Source organism: Typopeltis vanoorti, chromosome 17 (assembly GCF_054136105.1).
Source record: "Typopeltis vanoorti isolate ZY-2024b chromosome 17, IOZ_Tvanoo_1.0, whole genome shotgun sequence".
NCBI lineage: Eukaryota > Metazoa > Arthropoda > Arachnida > Uropygi > Thelyphonidae > Typopeltis > Typopeltis vanoorti.
The window spans coordinates 17,970,982-17,988,369 of NC_143565.1; the positions used below are offsets into that span (position 1 = coordinate 17,970,982).

Genomic DNA, 17,388 nt, shown 5'->3' on the forward strand with positions numbered 1-17,388 from the left:
TTTCTGGTCGAATATCATCTACTCCTGCTGCCTTTCCACATTTCAAGCCTTTGATGGCTTTTTCTACTTCAAGTATGGATATGTATTCCTGACTGCATGCCTGGTCAGTGTTTTTTATCACTGTGCTGTCATCACTGCTTGTTTCATTTAGCAGTTTTTCAAAGTAATTACTCCATACTTCAAGGATATCTTTTTCTCCTGTTTTCATTTCACCTTTATCATCTCTAATTCCTTTTACAGCACTCTTTCCTCCATTCCTAAGCTTCTTCAACAACCTCCAGAATATTTTGCCACCTTCTTGATATTTATTTTCTATATTCTTGCCAAAGTCCTCCCATGACTTTTGTTTAGCTAGTTTTACACACTGTTTAGCTTTCTTACATTTGTCTCTGTATTCTGTAAGAGTAAAAGCTGACTTATTTGCCAGGAACTTTTGATATGCTTTCTTCTTTTCCTTCACTGCCTCTTTAACTTCCTGTGTCCACCAGGGAGTTCTGATTTTTTTTATCTTTGCACACAACCTCACCACATGCCTCTCTGGCAGAATCAATCAATGTTTCCTTCAGAGTTTGCCACTGAATCTCCAAGGTTAGATTCCTGTTCTCAAACTCTTTCATTTTCTTTTCAATAATATTTCTGTATTTTAGTCTACAGTTTACATCTGAGAGCTGCTCAACTTTTATTCGCTTTAAAACTTTCTTACATGTTATTGTTTTCAATATGAAATTCAATTTTATCCTGCTCAAGACTAAATAGTGATCACTTCCAATTTCAAATCCTCTGTACACTCTGGTGTCCTGCACCAGGGAGAAAACATCACTATCAACAATAACATAGTCAATGAGACTTTTCTTATTCCTAGCCTCTTCTCTCCATGTGAATTTGTGCACATTTTTATGTTGGAACATGGTGTTAGTAATAACCAGTCCATCTCCTGAGCAGAAATCCAACAGATATTTGCCATTATTATTAATTTCATTCATCATTATTAATTTCCTATCTACAATTTTCCTCCAAATCAGCCTGTTACTTGTCATCACTCCAACATTATCAGATCTTATATTTCTATCGTCTAAGGCACTTTGTACCGTATCAATCCACCTATATCTTGGTCTTCCTCTGGGTCGTTTTCCTGCCAACCTGCCAGAGAACACTTGTTTTGCTAATCTTTCCTCGCCCATTCTGTTTAAGTGACCATACCACCTGAGATTAGCTCTGCTAACGCATTCCTGGATGCTGACAATGCCAAGTTCTTTCCTAATATCCTCGTTTTTAATATGATACTGCCATTGATGCCATCTGTTCACGCCTATAATCTTTCTCAGGACTCTTATATCTGTGGTCTCTAGTCTTTGGTCAAGTGTTTTACTTCTGACCCAGCTCTCGGATCCATAAGTTAAAACTGGTTTGAACACTGTCTTTTATACAGCTAATTTAGTGTTCCGACTAATTTCTCTCTTATTCCATATGAATTTATTCAATTGACTTCCCACCATACCAGCTTTGCTGATTCTGTTGTCTATTTCTATATTTAATTTATCATCTTCACTAAAAATCGTGCCTAAATAGCTGAAATGTTTTACTTGTTCCACAGGTTCTCCATTCACAACACAGTTGACAATTTCAATGATTCTGCCTATTTTCATTGTCTTTGTCTTTTTATTGCTGACCTTCATACCATATCTATTACAACAGCTGTTCAATTTAGTCAGAGAATCTTGCAGACTTGTAGCAGATTTATTTAGAAGTATAACATCATCTGCATAAAGCAAAGAGCTGACATTAACATCTCCAATTTTGATATCATGTTTAATACCACTTTCCTTCATAATGTGATCCATATAGATAATGAATAACAGAGGGGATAATGTACATCCTTGTCTCACACCAGATTTAACATTAAACCATCTTCCTGTACTTCCTTCAATTCTAACTGCTGACTTACAACTCAAATAAAGACTAAGTATTGCTTGATATAATGCCCCATTGACACCATATAACTGCAGCGTATTGAATAGCTTCTCTCTTGGCACCTTGTCATATGCCTTTTCCAGATCGACAAAACTTAAATACAGATCTTTGTTATATTCCCATGCTTTCTCGACTATTTGTCGTAAAGTGAAGATCTGATCCTGACAGCCTCTATTTGGCCTGAATCCAGCTTGTTCTTCACCAAGCTTTTCTTCCACAATTCTTCTCAACCGTTTCTCAAGTATACTTGCATTGATCTTGCCAGGAACACTCAGTAGGGAAATACCTCTGTAATTCTCACATTCAGTTTTATTTCCCTTTTTATATATGGGTACTATGAGAGCTCTACTCCAATCATCGGGAATTCGTCCCTCTGTCCAGGCTTTCTGAACTATGCAGTGCAGCCACTGTAAGACTCTTATACCACCATACTTAAGCATTTCTGGTCGAATATCATCTACTCCTGCTGCCTTTCCACGTTTCAAGCCTTTGATGGCTTTTTCTACTTCAAGTATGAATATGTATTCCTGACTGCATGCCTGGTCAGTATTTTTTACCACTGTGCTGTCATCACTGCTTGTTTCATTTAGCAGTTTTTCAAAGTAATTACTCCATACTTCAAGGATATCTTTTTCTCCCGTTTTCATGTCACCTTTATCATCTCTAATTCCTTTTATAGCACTCTTTCCTCCATTCTTAAGCTTCTTCAACAACCTCCAGAATATTTTGCCACCTTCTTGATATTTATTTTCTATATTCTTGCCAAAGTCGTCCCATGACTTTTGTTTAGCTAGTTTTACACAGTGTTTAGCATTCTTGCATTTGTCTCTATATTCTCTAAGAGCACAAGCTGACTTATTTGACAGGAACTTTTGGTATGCTTTCTTCTTTTCCTTCACTGCCTCTTTAACTTCCTGTGTCCATCAGGGAGTTCTGATTTTTTTATCCTTAACAGACAACTTCACCACATGCCTCTCTGGCTGAATCAATCAATGTTTTCTTCAGAGTTTGCCACTGAATCTCCAAGGTTTGATTCCTGTTCTCAAACTCTTTCATTTTTTCTTCAATAATCTTTGTGTATTTTAGTCTACAGCTCACATCTGAGAGCTGCTCAACTTTTATTCGCTTTAAAACTTTCTTACACGTTATTCTTTTCAATATGAAATTCAATTTTATCCTACTCAAGACTAAATAGTGATCACTTCCAATTTCAAATCCTCTGTACACTCTGGTGTCCTGCACCAGGGAGAAAACATCACTATCAACAATAACATAGTCAATGAGACTTTTCTTATTCCTAGCCTCTTCTCTCCATGTGAATTTGTGCACATTTTTATGTTGGAAAATGGTGTTAGTAATAACCAGTCCATGTCCTGAGCAGAAATCCAACAGATATTTGCCATTATTATTAGCTTTGCTCTTTTCTCCAAATTTTCCCAAAATATTTTTGTATGTCTCACAATCATTTCCTACTCTGCTATTTAGATCCCCAACAAGGACCAAGTTTTCATTTTTCATTGTGTCAGTTGCTTTTTCTAAAGCCTCAAAAAATTCCTCCACGTCTACCTTAGTAGAACCTTCTGTGGGACCATAGGCACAAATTAGTCTCATTGTCCAGTTCCCCATTCTCATATTTGCCCACATTACTCTACTTGAGACTGACTGCCATTCAAGAAGATTAGCCTCGTATTTTGTGTTGAACACTATGGCTACTCCTTCTTTTCCTTGATTGTCATTGCCTGAATATAACATTTTGTATTTATTGCTCAGAAAGATCTCACCAGTTTTGGTCTTTTTTTGTTTCAGTCACCCCTATTATGTCGATCTGGTACTTATCTAATTCCTCAGCTAGCTCCATTTCTTTGCCATTCAGGCTTCTTACGTTGATAGTACCGATCTTCAACTCTGGTGATGTTGAGTTGGGGTTTATTTTCAGAAAAATATAAGAAAATATATATATAAAAATATATAAGAAAAAAATATAGAAAAATATAAAGTGATTGTCAGACATACAAAAATATTTTGGGAAAATTTGGAGAAAAGAACAAAGCTAATAATAATGGCAAATATCTGTTGGATTTCTGCTCAGGACATGGACTGGTTATTACTAACACCATGTTCCAACATGAAAATGTGTATAAATTCACATAGAGAGAAGAGGCAAGGAATAAGAAAAGTCTCATTGGCTATGTTATTGTTGATAGTGATGTTTTCTCCCTGGTGCTGGACACCAGAGTGTACAGAGGATTTGAAATTGGAAGCGATCACTATTTAGTCTTGAGCAGGATAAAATTGAATTTCGTATTGAAAAGAATAACATGTAAGAAAGTTTTAAAGCGAATAAAAGTTGAGCAACTCTCAGATGGAAACTGTAGACTAAAATACACAAAGATTATTGAAGAAAAAATGAGAGTTTGAGAACAGGAAGCAAAACTTGGAGATTCAGTGGCAAACCTTGAAGAAAACCCTGATTGATTCAGCCAGAGAGGCATGTGATTAGGTTGTCTGCAATGATAGAAAAATCAGAACTCTATGGTGGACACAGGAAGTAAAAGAGGCAGTGACGGAAAAGAAGATAGAATATCAAAAATTCCTGGCAAATAAGTCAGCTTGCGCTCTTAGAGAATACAGAGACAAATGTAAGAAAGCTAAACACTGTGTAAAACTAGCTAAACAAAAGTCATGGGAGGACTTTGGCAAGAACATAGAAAATAAATATCAAGAAGGTGGCAAAATATTCTGGAGGTTGTTTCAGAAGCTCAGAAATGGAGGAAAGAGTGCTGTAAAAGGAATCAGATGATAAAGGTGACATGAAAACAGGAGAAAAAGATATCCTTGACGTATGGAGTAATTACTTCGAAAAATTGCTAAATGAAACAAGCAGTGATAGCACAGTGGTAAAAAACACTCAGCAGGCATACAGTCAGGAATTCATATCTATACTTGGATATGTATTCCTGACTGTATAGTAGAAAAAGTCATCAAAGGCCTGAAATGTGGAAAGGCAGCAGGAGTAGATGATATTCTACCAGAAATGCTTAAGTATGGTGGTATTTTTAAAAGTCTTACAGTGGCTGCACTGCATAGTTCAGAAGGTGTGGACAGAGGGACGAATTCCCGATGATTGGAGTAGAGCTCTCATAGTACCCATATATAAAAAGGGAAATAAAACTGAATGTGAGAATTACAGAGGTATTTCCATACTGAGTGTTCCTGGTGAGATTTATGCTAGTATACTTGAGAAATGGCTGAGAAGAATTGTGGAAGAAAAGCTTGGTGAAGAACAAGCTGGATTCAGGTCAAATGGAGGCTGTCAGGATCAGATCTTCGCTTCACTTTACGACAAATAGTCGAGAAATCATGGGAATATAACAAAGATCTGTATTTAAGTTTTGTAGATCTGGAAAAGGCATATGACAAGGTGCCAAGAGAGAAGCTATTCAGTACGCTACAGTTATATGGTGTCAATCGGGCATTATATCAAGCAATACTTAGTCTTTATTTGAGTTGTAAATCAGCAGTTAAGATTAAAGGAAGTACAGGAAGATGGTTTAATGTTAAATCTGGTGTGTGACAAGGATATACATTATCCCCTCTGTTATTCATTATCTATATGGATCATATTATGAAAGAAAGTGGTATTAAACCTGATATCAAAATTGGAGATGTTAATGTCAGCTCTTTGCTTTATGCAGACGATGTTATACATTTAACTAAATCTACTACAAGTCTGCAAGATTTCCTGACTAAATTGAATAACTGTTGTAATAGATATGGTATGAAGGTCAGCAATAAAAAGACAAAGACAATGAAAATAGGCAGAATCATTGAAAATGTCAACTGCTTTGTGAATGGAGAACCTGTGGAACAAGTAAAACATTTCAGCTACTTAGGCACGATTTTTAGTGAAGATATAGAAATAGACAGCAGAATCAACAAAGCTGGTATTTTAGGAAGTCGATTGAATAAATTCATATGGAATAAGAGAGAAATTAGTCAGAACACTAAATTAACTGTATACAAGACATCAGCTCCTTAAGTTCAAAATAGTTTTAACTTATGGATCTGAGAGCTGTTTTAGAAATAAAGCACTTCACAAAAGACTAGAGACTGCAGATATGAGAATCCTGAGAAAGATTGGAGGCATGAACAGATGGCATCAATGGCAATGTCATTAAAAACGAGGATATTAAGAAAGAATTTGACATTGTCAGCATCCAGGAATGCATTAGCAGAGCTAATCTCAGGTGGTATGGTTACTTAAACAGAATGGGCAAGCAAAGATTAGCAAAACGAGTGTTCTCTGCCAGTTTGGCAGGAAAACTACCCACAGGAAGACCAAGATATAGATGGATTGATACGGTACAAAGTGCCTTAGACAATAGAAATATAAGATCTGATAATGTTGGAGTCTTGACAAGTAACAGACTGATTTGGATTAAAATTGTAGATAGGAAGTTAGTAATGATGTAAATTTTTCATGTAGTCCTATAGTATCCTGTACACCCCTTTAGGGTATATGTCAGGAATTTGATGATGATGAGATATGACGCATCAGCCAGATCTTGGTTTCCCTCTTTTACCAGCCATCTTGCCACTAAAACACCTGTTTTGCTAAGGATTAGCTCAGCTTACATACTCATAACCTCTCAACTGGGTGAAGTGGATGAAGTACACATTAGAATTTTTCAAGGATCAAACTAACATGGTCAGCTTTCTGCCTTTTATCATGTAATCATTCTTTGTTTATACTGTTAATCACTTGATGGTGACTAGAGAAATTAGTAGATTTATTGCAACAAAGTGACTTATGTTACTTCACTTAAAGTATATTGTTTTATTTGGAATTTCTTTCATTGCCTTTCAATATTTAACATTTGCTCTCCAGTATTTTTTCTGTTCCCAGAAATAAAAATGAATTTCACAGGTGTAAAAATAAAATAAATTATTATGAAATGTGACAAGCGATCAGCCTTAGCAGCGAATATATTAGTAATAGTAAATTTTCCGATTTTATTTTACAAATTATTGCAACGGAAAATATAATTCTTATTCTTCAATTTTCTGATAATATTGCAAAAGTTGTTGTACTATTTTCAAATGCTTGTATTGAAAATCATTGTTAAATATTTATAAATAACAATGTTTTTCAAATAGCATTTATTGAAATAAATATGAATTTGTGTTTTCTTTCCTTGCAAAATGCTAATATATGGATGATCATGCTTCGGTTTTAAAAACAAGGTTTTTCTGTTTTTAGGAACAACAAATGGTGTTAAATTGCATTTTTTTACTTTCTGATTGAGACATTTTTAATATCAAAAATTTATATTCAATAATATTTCAGTAGAAACTTGGTTGATTTCTTTTAGCTTAAAATTCCAACAGTTATAGCCAATAATATTCAATGCTTAATGACTATAATTAGGATATAGAGAAAATATATGAAACATATCCTATACACATTGATTCAAAATTTATGCACATTTTCAAAGTTTCCAATTGCATTTCACTTCTGCTCCAGGAACTAAATTATAAATAATTACTCTTTGTGTAATTTTCTAATGGTCTGAAAGTTTTCAGAGTATTCAAAATATATTACTTCATTTTACAGTTTCAACAAAAATAAGGTAACAAGTTGTCTTTTGAAGCTACTGCTTCTAAAACCAGACTATTTCTTTTCTTACTGTTTATTGAATTTAATGCTAAGTTTTACAAATACACTTCATGTTTATATTTTCACTCTATAAAAATTGTCTATTTATTTTTGTTAAAAAAAAAGATCCAAATATTATTACTTCTACTAGTTGTCACTAAATAATAATCCTCTCTTCCTGAGAAAATGGCCGAAAGCTTAAATTACTCTCAATGCTATTGAGAAAGAAATGAATGCACACTTCCCCAGAAGTCACACTAAAGAGCTTTAAGCAGTAGTGCAGTATACATCAGCAGTGTTGTTTTATTTTCATTTGTTTCAATGATATTAGCAGACATTCTTAACAGAAATACTGATACTTCTTTTGCAGGCTGATGCAGTATTTATTTCAGAATGATTTCTTAATTTATAATAATCACAGCTTTGGTTTTATTATCAAAAATTATTCATTATCTGATATAATTATCTTTGAAATAAAGAGTGATGATTTGGAATAGGAAAAATAAAAAAAAGTGAAATTGTGTTTGTAGGCATTCAACTTATTGAGGGTATAATAAATTTAGTTTAATCCTTTATCCAAGTATGAGCAAACAAAGTTTGTGCCTGAAAGTATCTTCAGGACTGGGGTAAGGTGATACAACACCAGGAGGGCAACTCCTTGCAAAGGTGGAGCAAGCTAACATCAATCCTATCTCAGTATCTCCCATAATGCCATAATGCAAAACCCATCTTCTTGCGGATATGGCTAATGTTATGCATTAAGGGAAGGGACACTACCCAGACTAATTTCGACCTTTATTGAGGTCTCTTTAGTGGGAGCCAGGCCCAAGTGGAGATAACAGGCAGAAGCATTAGCAAGGTCATCTCTACCTATAGGAGTTGCCAAATGGTGTGCCACCTTTTTAAATTACTCTGGATTTAGAGAAAGATGTTGAAAGTTTATTTTTCACTTGGTTAGAATATAATAAATTTAGTTTAATCCTTTATCCAAGTGTGAGCAAACAAGTGGGCGATTACTGCTCTAATCAAACTATGGATAGTTCATATTTCACGTTTTATAATTTATTTTCAAAATTATTCACAAGACAGTTAAAAACATGAATCACATTATGCATATACTTATTTTTAGTGTAAAATATAAATATTTTAAAAATGCCACATATATGAAAACTAGCAGTAAGTATTTTCAAATGTGCAGTAATTTCTTCTTTGTACTTGCAAGAAAATACTGTATAATAGCAAGAATGTGAATAGAATATGTAGTATTTTCTTTTTCATTGTATGATCATTTCAGAACTAAATGTTATTTACAATGCTTTTTTTTTTTTCCCCCTTTAGGGGGAGAAAAAAGTGCATAAGATTATTTTCTCACTTATTTTTGCCACCTGAACATTGAAAATAATTATAAGAATGTATTAAATTATATTGCTTTAATTGCATGTTATGCAGGACAGCTTAGCTAATATGTAATTTGTTTCAATTCGTGAATCTTGGAATTGGAGGAGGTTGCAAAATTAGGTCGAAGTTTTTTTGTTTTTTTTTTAATGTAGTTTCCATCCATGAAAGGTTTATTTGTAAAGCTATAGTACATTCAGAGACCATGGATGGGCTAAGGATTTTTTTAAATATTTTTATTTATTTTTTATATAATACAGAAACTGTTTGACAAACATGAAACTTTTTCAAGCCATTTCAAGTACTGTTGATAACATTATACATTATTAGAAATGTCACAGTGTGTTTTCAGTAAATTAAAACTATAAAAGTGCATAAACAATAAGCATTCTGTGAAGTAATTTATAACTTCAATTATGAATAACCAATAAGCAAGACTTATTTAGAAGAGACAGTGAACCTTTTAATAAATACTTTTGAGATTATTTTATGAAATGCAACTGATTAGCTTCAATAAAAATTTTTGGAAAAAAAAAAGAATTGTTATCTAACTAATTAGGTAAAATTAATAAAAAAAAAATTGATTCTGATTCTTGGCATTTCTTTTTCTAGGTGATACAAGATTTATGGGCAATAATTTGATGGCAATCTTTTTTACATCTCTATTTCAAAATCTCCTGTCAACAATTTTCCTATAAATTGTCTAGTCTATCACTAGTCAGCACTCTAGTTTTGTTAGATCTTATATTTCCATAAGCTAGGTCTTCCACTGGGTCTTTTTTCTGCTATCTTGCCATCAGACACCTGTTTTACTAACCTTTCCTCTTCCCTTCTGTTTGAGTAACCATATGCCACCTTGGAATAACTCTGTATACACATTCTTGAATACTGATTTTGTTCCTTCTGAATACCTTCATTTTTAATATATTTCTGTTGCTACTGATGCTATCTATTCACACTCCTAATTTAGATGAAGACAACTGCTATTCATCATCATAATCATATACATGATGAATAGCAATGGGAGATGCATTTATCCTTACCTTACACTTCATGTCTGGCCATCTTCATACATCCTTTAATTCATACACTGAGGATTCTAAAAATGCCAACTTGTTTCGAAAATAATCTGGATTAATAAAATAATCCCAATCAAGTGAAATCTGAGCATTATATCCCCCTATCCATAAGAATGGTGATGTAATGATCTGTTCCAATTATAGGGAAATCAATTTATTATGTTATCAATTTCCTAATATGTACCCTCAAGGGTGTTCAGGCTACTATGATAGCACTACGTGATTAAGTTTACATTACTGCTAATCTCCTATTGACAGTTTTCCTCCAAATTAGTCTATTACTTGTCAGCACTCCATTATTGTCATATCTAACATTTTGTTCTTCTAAGGCATCTCTGACTGAATCAATTCACCTATACCTTGGTTTTCCTCTTAGTCTTTTTCCTGCCATCTTGGCATCACCTATTTTACTAACCTTTCCTCTCCCATTCTATTTAAGTAATGATATACCACCTTACATTAACCCTGTTCACACATAATTGAATGTCTTCATTTTTAATATGATTCTTCTATTGATGCCATCTGTTCAGGCCTCTCATTTTTCTAAGAACTCTCATATCTATAGTTTCTAAGCTTTATCAAAGATTAGAAACTATAGATATGCTTATTTTTTACCCAACTCTCAGATCTATAACTTATAACTGGATCTCAAAACACCTCCCTGTTTCATATATTGCTAGTTTACTGTTTTGGCTAATTTCTCTCTCTGTCTCTTATTCCATATATATTTATTCAACTGACTCCCCACCATACCAGCCTTGCTTATTCTGTTGTCTCTTTCCAGATTTAACGTCCCATCTTCACTAAAAACTGAATAAATTGCCGAAATATTTGTCTTTTTCTATAGGCTCTTCATTCAGAATGCACCTGAAATTTTCTGTGTTCCTGCCTATTTTCATAGTTTTGGTCTTTTTATTGCTGATTTTCATGCCAAATTTGTTGTAACTGTTATCCAATTTAGAGAATCTTGGAGACTTCCACTGGATGTGTTTAGGAGTACAACATCATCTGCATTAAGCAAAGAGCTAAGTTTGACATCTTCAATTCTAATATTAGGCCTAATGCCACTTTCTTTCATAATGTGATCCATATAGATGATGAATAAGAGTAGATAATGTGCATTCTTGTTTTACACCTGATTTTACATCAAACCATTTTCTTGTATTTCCTTTAATTCTAACCACTGGCCTACTACTTAAATATTGATTATGTATTGCTATATAATGCTCCATTTACCCCATACATTTGTAGTATTTTTAAAAGCTATTCCATGGGCACCATGTCATATGTGTTTTCCAGGTCTACAAAACTTAGTACAGATCCTTGTCATATTCCCATGATTTCTAACCTATTTTTCATGAAGTGAAAATTCAATCCTGACAACCTCTATTTGGCCTGAATCCTTGTTCTCCCAGTTTCTCTTCCACAGTTCTTCTCAGCACTTTTTCAAGTATGCTTGCATAAATCTTACCTGGAACACTCACTAGAGAAATTCCTCTGGAATTCTCACATTCAGCTTTATTATCCTTTTTTATAGAAAGGAACTATAAGAGCTCTACTCCAGTCATCTGGAATTTGAATTTTGACCAGGAATTATGGATTATACAGTGTAGCCACTGCAAAACTTTTATACCTCTATATTGGAGCATTTCTGGTTGAATATCATCTACTCCAGCTGTCTTTCCACATTTAAAGTTCTTATTCTGAGATACAAGTTTTTAATACAATAGGTGGGATACTATCAGGACCAGATGCTTAGTGTTCAGGTTATTAAGGATTCTTCAGATTTCTTTCTGGCAGAAGACTATGGGTAACTTAAGGGGTGTTTAAGGGTCAAAGATGTATAACTGAGAGGAGACCTCTACATAGCCTTTAAAGGAATGTGGAGAACTGACCAGGGCTTCTGACCTAATGTCCAATCCTCACCTTCTCGTGGTACACCCTGTTGGGTATCTCCTTGGATACTGAAAAAAACGAGGATGGGCTGGCAATTTGGGATTTAGCCGACTAAATTGTATTCTTATTGGTTAAACCAAAATAAAAAATGATGGTACAACATGACAAAATTTCATGCCGGCTGGGGTATCGCCCGGTTAACAAGGCCCCCGTTGTTTTCGCCAGGAAACCAGGGCGAACAGCGAAAAGTCAGCTACTGGAACAAATCTGAAAACAAACCCCAACTCAACATCACCTGAGTTAAAGATCGGTACTATCAACATAAGAAGCCTGAATGGCAAAGAAATGGAGCTAGCCGAGGAATTAGATAAGTACCAGATCGACATAATAGCGGTGACTGAAACAAAAAAGACCAAAACTGGTGAGATCTTTCTGAGCAATAAATACAAAATGTTATATTCAGGCAATGACAATCAAGGAAATGAAGGAGTAGCCATAGTATTCAACACAAAATACGAGGCTAATCTTCTTGAATGGCAGTCAGTCTCAAGTAGAGTAATGTGGGCAAATATGAGAATGGGGAACTGGACAATGAGACTTATTTGTGCCTATGGTCCCACAGAAGGTTCTACTAAGGTAGAAGTGGAGGAATTTTTTGAGGCTTTAGAAAAAGCAACTCACACAATGAAAAAGGAAAAGTTGGTCCTTGTTGGGGATCTAAATAGCAGAGTAGGAAATAATTGTGAGACATACAAAAATATTTTAGGAAAATTTGGAGAAAAGAGCAAAGCTAATAATAATGGCAAATATCTGTTGGATTTCTGCTCAAGACATGGACTGGTTGTTACTAACACCAGGTATCAACATAAAAATGTGCACAAATTCACATGGAGAGAAGAGGCTAGGAATAAGAAAAGTCTCATTGACTATGTTATTGTTGATAGTGATGTTTTCTCCCTGGTACAGGACACCAGAGTGTACAGAGGATCTGAAATTGAAAGTGATCACTATTTAGTCTTGAGCAAGATAAAATTGAATTTCATATTGAAAAGAAAAACATGTAAGAAAGTTTTAAAGCGAATAAAAGTTGAGCAGCTCTCAGATGTGAACTGTACACTAAAATAGACAAAGATTATTGAAGAAAAAATGAAAGAGTTTGAGAACAGGAATCCAACCTTGGAGATTCAGTGGCAAAATCTGAAGAAAACATTGATTGATTCTGCCAGAGAGACATGTGGTGAGGTTGTCTGCAAGGATAAAAAAAATCAGAACTCCCTGGTGGACACAGGAAGTTAAAGAGGCAGTGAAGGAAAAGAAGAAAGCATATTAAAAGTTCCTGTCAAATAAGTCAGCTTGTGCTCTTAGAGAATATAGAGACAAATGTAAGAAAGCTAAATATTGTGTAAAACTAGCTAAACAAAAGTCATGGGAGGACTTTGGCAAGAATATAGAAAATAAATATCAAGAAGGTGGCAAAATATTCTGGAGGTTGCTGAAGAAGCTTAGAAATGGAGGAAAGAGTGCTGTAAAAGGAGTTAGAGATGATAAAGGTGACATGAAAACGGGAGAAAAATATATCCTTGAAGTATGGAGTAATTACTTTGAAAACTGCTAAATGAAACAAGCAGTGATGACAGCACAGTGGTAAAAAATACTGACCAGGCATGCAGTCAGGAATACATATTCATACTTGAAGTAGAAAAAGCCATCAAAGGCTTGAAATGTGGAAAGGCAGCAGGAGTAGATGATATTCGACCAGAAATGCTGAAGTATGGTGGTATAAGAGTCCTACAGTGGCTGCACTGCATAGTTCAGAAAGCCTGGACAGAGGGACGAATTCCCAATGATTGGAGTAGAGCTCTCATAGTACCCATATATAAAAAGGGAAATAAAACTGCATGTGAGAATTACAGAGGTATTTCCCTACTGAGTGTTCCTGGCAAGATCTATGCAAGTATACTTGAGAAACGGTTGAGAAGAATTGTGGAAGAAAAAGCTGGATTCAGGCCAAATAGAGGCTGTCAGGATCAGATCTTCACTTTACGACAAATAGTCGAGAAATCATGGGAATATAACAAAGATCTGTATTTAAGTTTTGTCGATTTGGAAAAGGCATATGACAAGGTGCCGAGAGAGAAGCTATTCAATACGCTGCAGTTATATGGTGTCAATGGGCCATTATATCAAGCAATACTTAGTATTTATTTGAGTTGTAAGTCAGCAGTTAGAATTGAAGGAAGTACAGGAAGATGGTTTAATGTTAAATCTGGTGTGAGACAAGGATATACATTATCTCTGTTATTCATTATCTATATGGATCACATTATGAAGGAAAGTGGTATTAAATATGATATCAAAATTGGAGATGTTAATGTCAGCTCTTTGCTTTATGCGGATGATGTTATACTTCTAAATAAATCCGCTACAAATCTGCAAGATTCTCTGACTAAATTGAATAACTGTTGTAATAGATATGGTATGAAGGTCAGCAATAAAAAGACAAAGACAATGAAAATAGGCAGAATCATTGAAAATGTCAACTGTGTTGTGAATAGAGAACCTGTGGAACAAGTAAAACATTTCAGCTATTTAGGCAATATTTTTACTGAAGATGGTAAATTAAATGTAGAAATAGACAACAGAATCAGCAAAGCTGGTATGGTGGGAAGTCAACTGAATAAATTCATATGGAATAAGAGAGAAATTAGTCGGAAGACTAAATTAGCTGTATACAAGACAGTGTTCAAACCAGTTTTAACTTGTGGATCTGAGAGCTGGATCAGAAGTAAAACACTTGACCAAAGACTAGAGACCACAGATATGAGAGTCCTGAGAAAGATTATAGGCGTGAACAGATGGCATCAATGGCAATATCATATTAAAAACAAGGATATTAGGAAAAAACTTGACATTGTCAGCATCCAGGAATGCGTTTGCAGAGCTAATCTCAGGTCACTTAAACAGAATGGACGAGGAAAGATTAGCAAAACAAGTGTTCTCTGCCAGGTTGGCAGCAAAACGACCCAGAGGAAGACCAAGATATAGGTGGATTAATACGGTATAAAGTGCTTTACACGATAGAAATATAAGATCTGTTAATGTTGGAGTCTTGACAAGTAACAGACTGATTTGGAGGAAAATTGTAGATAGGAAATTAATAATGATGTAATTTTTTTCATGTAGTACTATCATATCCTGTACACCCCTTGAGGGTACATGGCAGGAATTTGATGATGATGATGACTATGGGTAACATGGAGAGGCCAGTTCTTGATAGACTGGAGGAAACTTTTCCGAGGTTATCAATGCAGGAATTGGAAGAGTAGAATGATGCTAGTAAGTCAACCTTGTCTAGGTGAGGTGACTGTAGTACCATTCAGGTGTTGAGACTGGTGGAAATCTGGGTGGGCAAAAGTTGCACCTAATGACCCCCGATAAAGAAGATTTCAAATTTTCATTGTCTACCATTTGGGTAGGAGGCAAGTTTGCAGCACCTGGGCCTTTCAAAGTCTGATTTGGATTTGGCAATGATTCTTTTACAGCTGTTGCAAGCTGCAGAGTGAGCAGCCTGAGTTTTGATCTTAAGCCATTCATGGTATTATGGTATGTAGGGGTTTTTTCTTTTGCTGCATTGGCACATTTTTTTTGATAACCAAGGCTTGGATGTTGGTTGTGAATTTGGAGTGGAATAAGGGATGCAGACTTTCATTCTTGTAAGGATGGGTTCTTTTATTCGTTCGGAGCAAGTGTTCAGATCAAGATAAATGAAACCTTATTTGGACTATGGAAAGGAGGAAGTCATGGAGGTCATCCCATTTGTCGCCCTTGTAGTGCCAAAGGACACGAGGCTGAGACTGATGGGTGAAGGTTGTTCTGTGACAAAAGAGACTTTTATTATGAGATTGTGACCGAATTACCAGGAGGAGAACTGACATCCATTGTTTGCTTCTTAGGGGACCTTGTTAACAATACACTTAGATAAGTGCTTTGGCAAATTGGAGGGGCTTGTCAGGTATTCTGGTTAGGGAGACTGATGATCTCTGATAGGTTGTTGCTAATGGCACATACCTTGCCATCCCTGCTTGCTTGATCAGTGAAAGTGGAGAAGGGAAGCCAGTTTGAGTTGTAGACAAGAAGGATGACCTTACTATTAGGTATTTTGACCATAAAAGTGAGCTTGAGAGAGAGATAATAAGAGATCAGAGTGGTTAATGGAGTTAGTGATAGAGCATATGAAAAAGGCAGGTTGGTTTGGTATGGAAATTTTGAGACAAAGCAGATCAAATTGGGGGTGGGGGAGATTCGAGGTTTTGCCATCTCTGGCATGATATCTTAGTTCTGATGAATGCACAATTGCTGCCCCAAGTTTAGAGTTGATGGGATAGTGGTTACTGAGGTTGCCAGTTGGGATTCTGATGAGAATAGTAATTCTAGTTTAGATGTAGGTGGTGGTTCACATCATTTATATTGCTATTTAGGCCTCGAATGTTGATGAAGTGCATGTGGAAACTTTTTCGATGGATTTTTTAAACTTTTTTTGTGAGTGGGTTTTTGTGATCCATACTTCTTTGGGTTATGATCTGTTATACGTGGTGAGGAAGAGATAAAAAGGAAATGGGGCATGCAGTGAGGTAACACTTGCAAAAGTACTGCCCAAGCAGAGGAAACACGGTCTCTTATCTATACATGGCCTGGACAGTTTCCCTTTCAGCCACTGTACCTGGTCTCCTTCCAGTCATGAACTAGCAAAATATTGGGAAGCCTCCATATTCGTTACTAACTGGTTCAGTCCCATGCACCAACCAGTGACCAGCCTGTGGAATCCGTTTTACTACTATACCCTTGAATGGAGGAAGATCAGGGGCCACCATACAGTATGATTGGCATGTCATTTAGTGTGTCACTCTCATTGACATGAGGGAAGAGGAGGGAACAGAAACTGAAACTGTAGTGACCAAACATGACTGTTTCAGGTCTCTTAATAAGTGAGGTAGCGATATTTCACTGGGTGATGAGATACCTCTACCACATAGAGGTGGTCAGCATTTTCTTCAACTAGGGAAAATATACTTTTGCAGTGTTCACCAGAGCCCTGTTTCTGGAAACAGACTGTACTGCAGGAAGATTGGGTGATTTGACTGCGAGAGGCTATATATTGCATGTCAACAGCCCTTTAGTAGCCCAGTAATTATGATTTTACTGCAAATACCATACTTACATTTATGCTGTTTATATAGCATAAAACAGTGCTTTTAAACCAAGTAAAAATTCTTAATTAGAAATTTGGATTACTAGACAAGTTTTGGAGCACCTAATATTAAACAAGTTAATATAAGGTTTAAGCTATTATAAGGCATTACATGACTTAACACTGTTGTGTTTTGAATTTAT

At 35.3% G+C, this 17,388-nt stretch overlaps 1 protein-coding gene across 2 annotated transcripts in view; it reads left to right on the forward strand.

The window, feature by feature from the left end:
- Ntan1 (N-terminal amidohydrolase 1) overlaps positions 1 to 17,388 on the forward strand; it is a 129,328-nt gene that overhangs the window by 73,071 nt on the left and 38,869 nt on the right. The gene's annotated exons all lie outside the window — the stretch shown is intronic.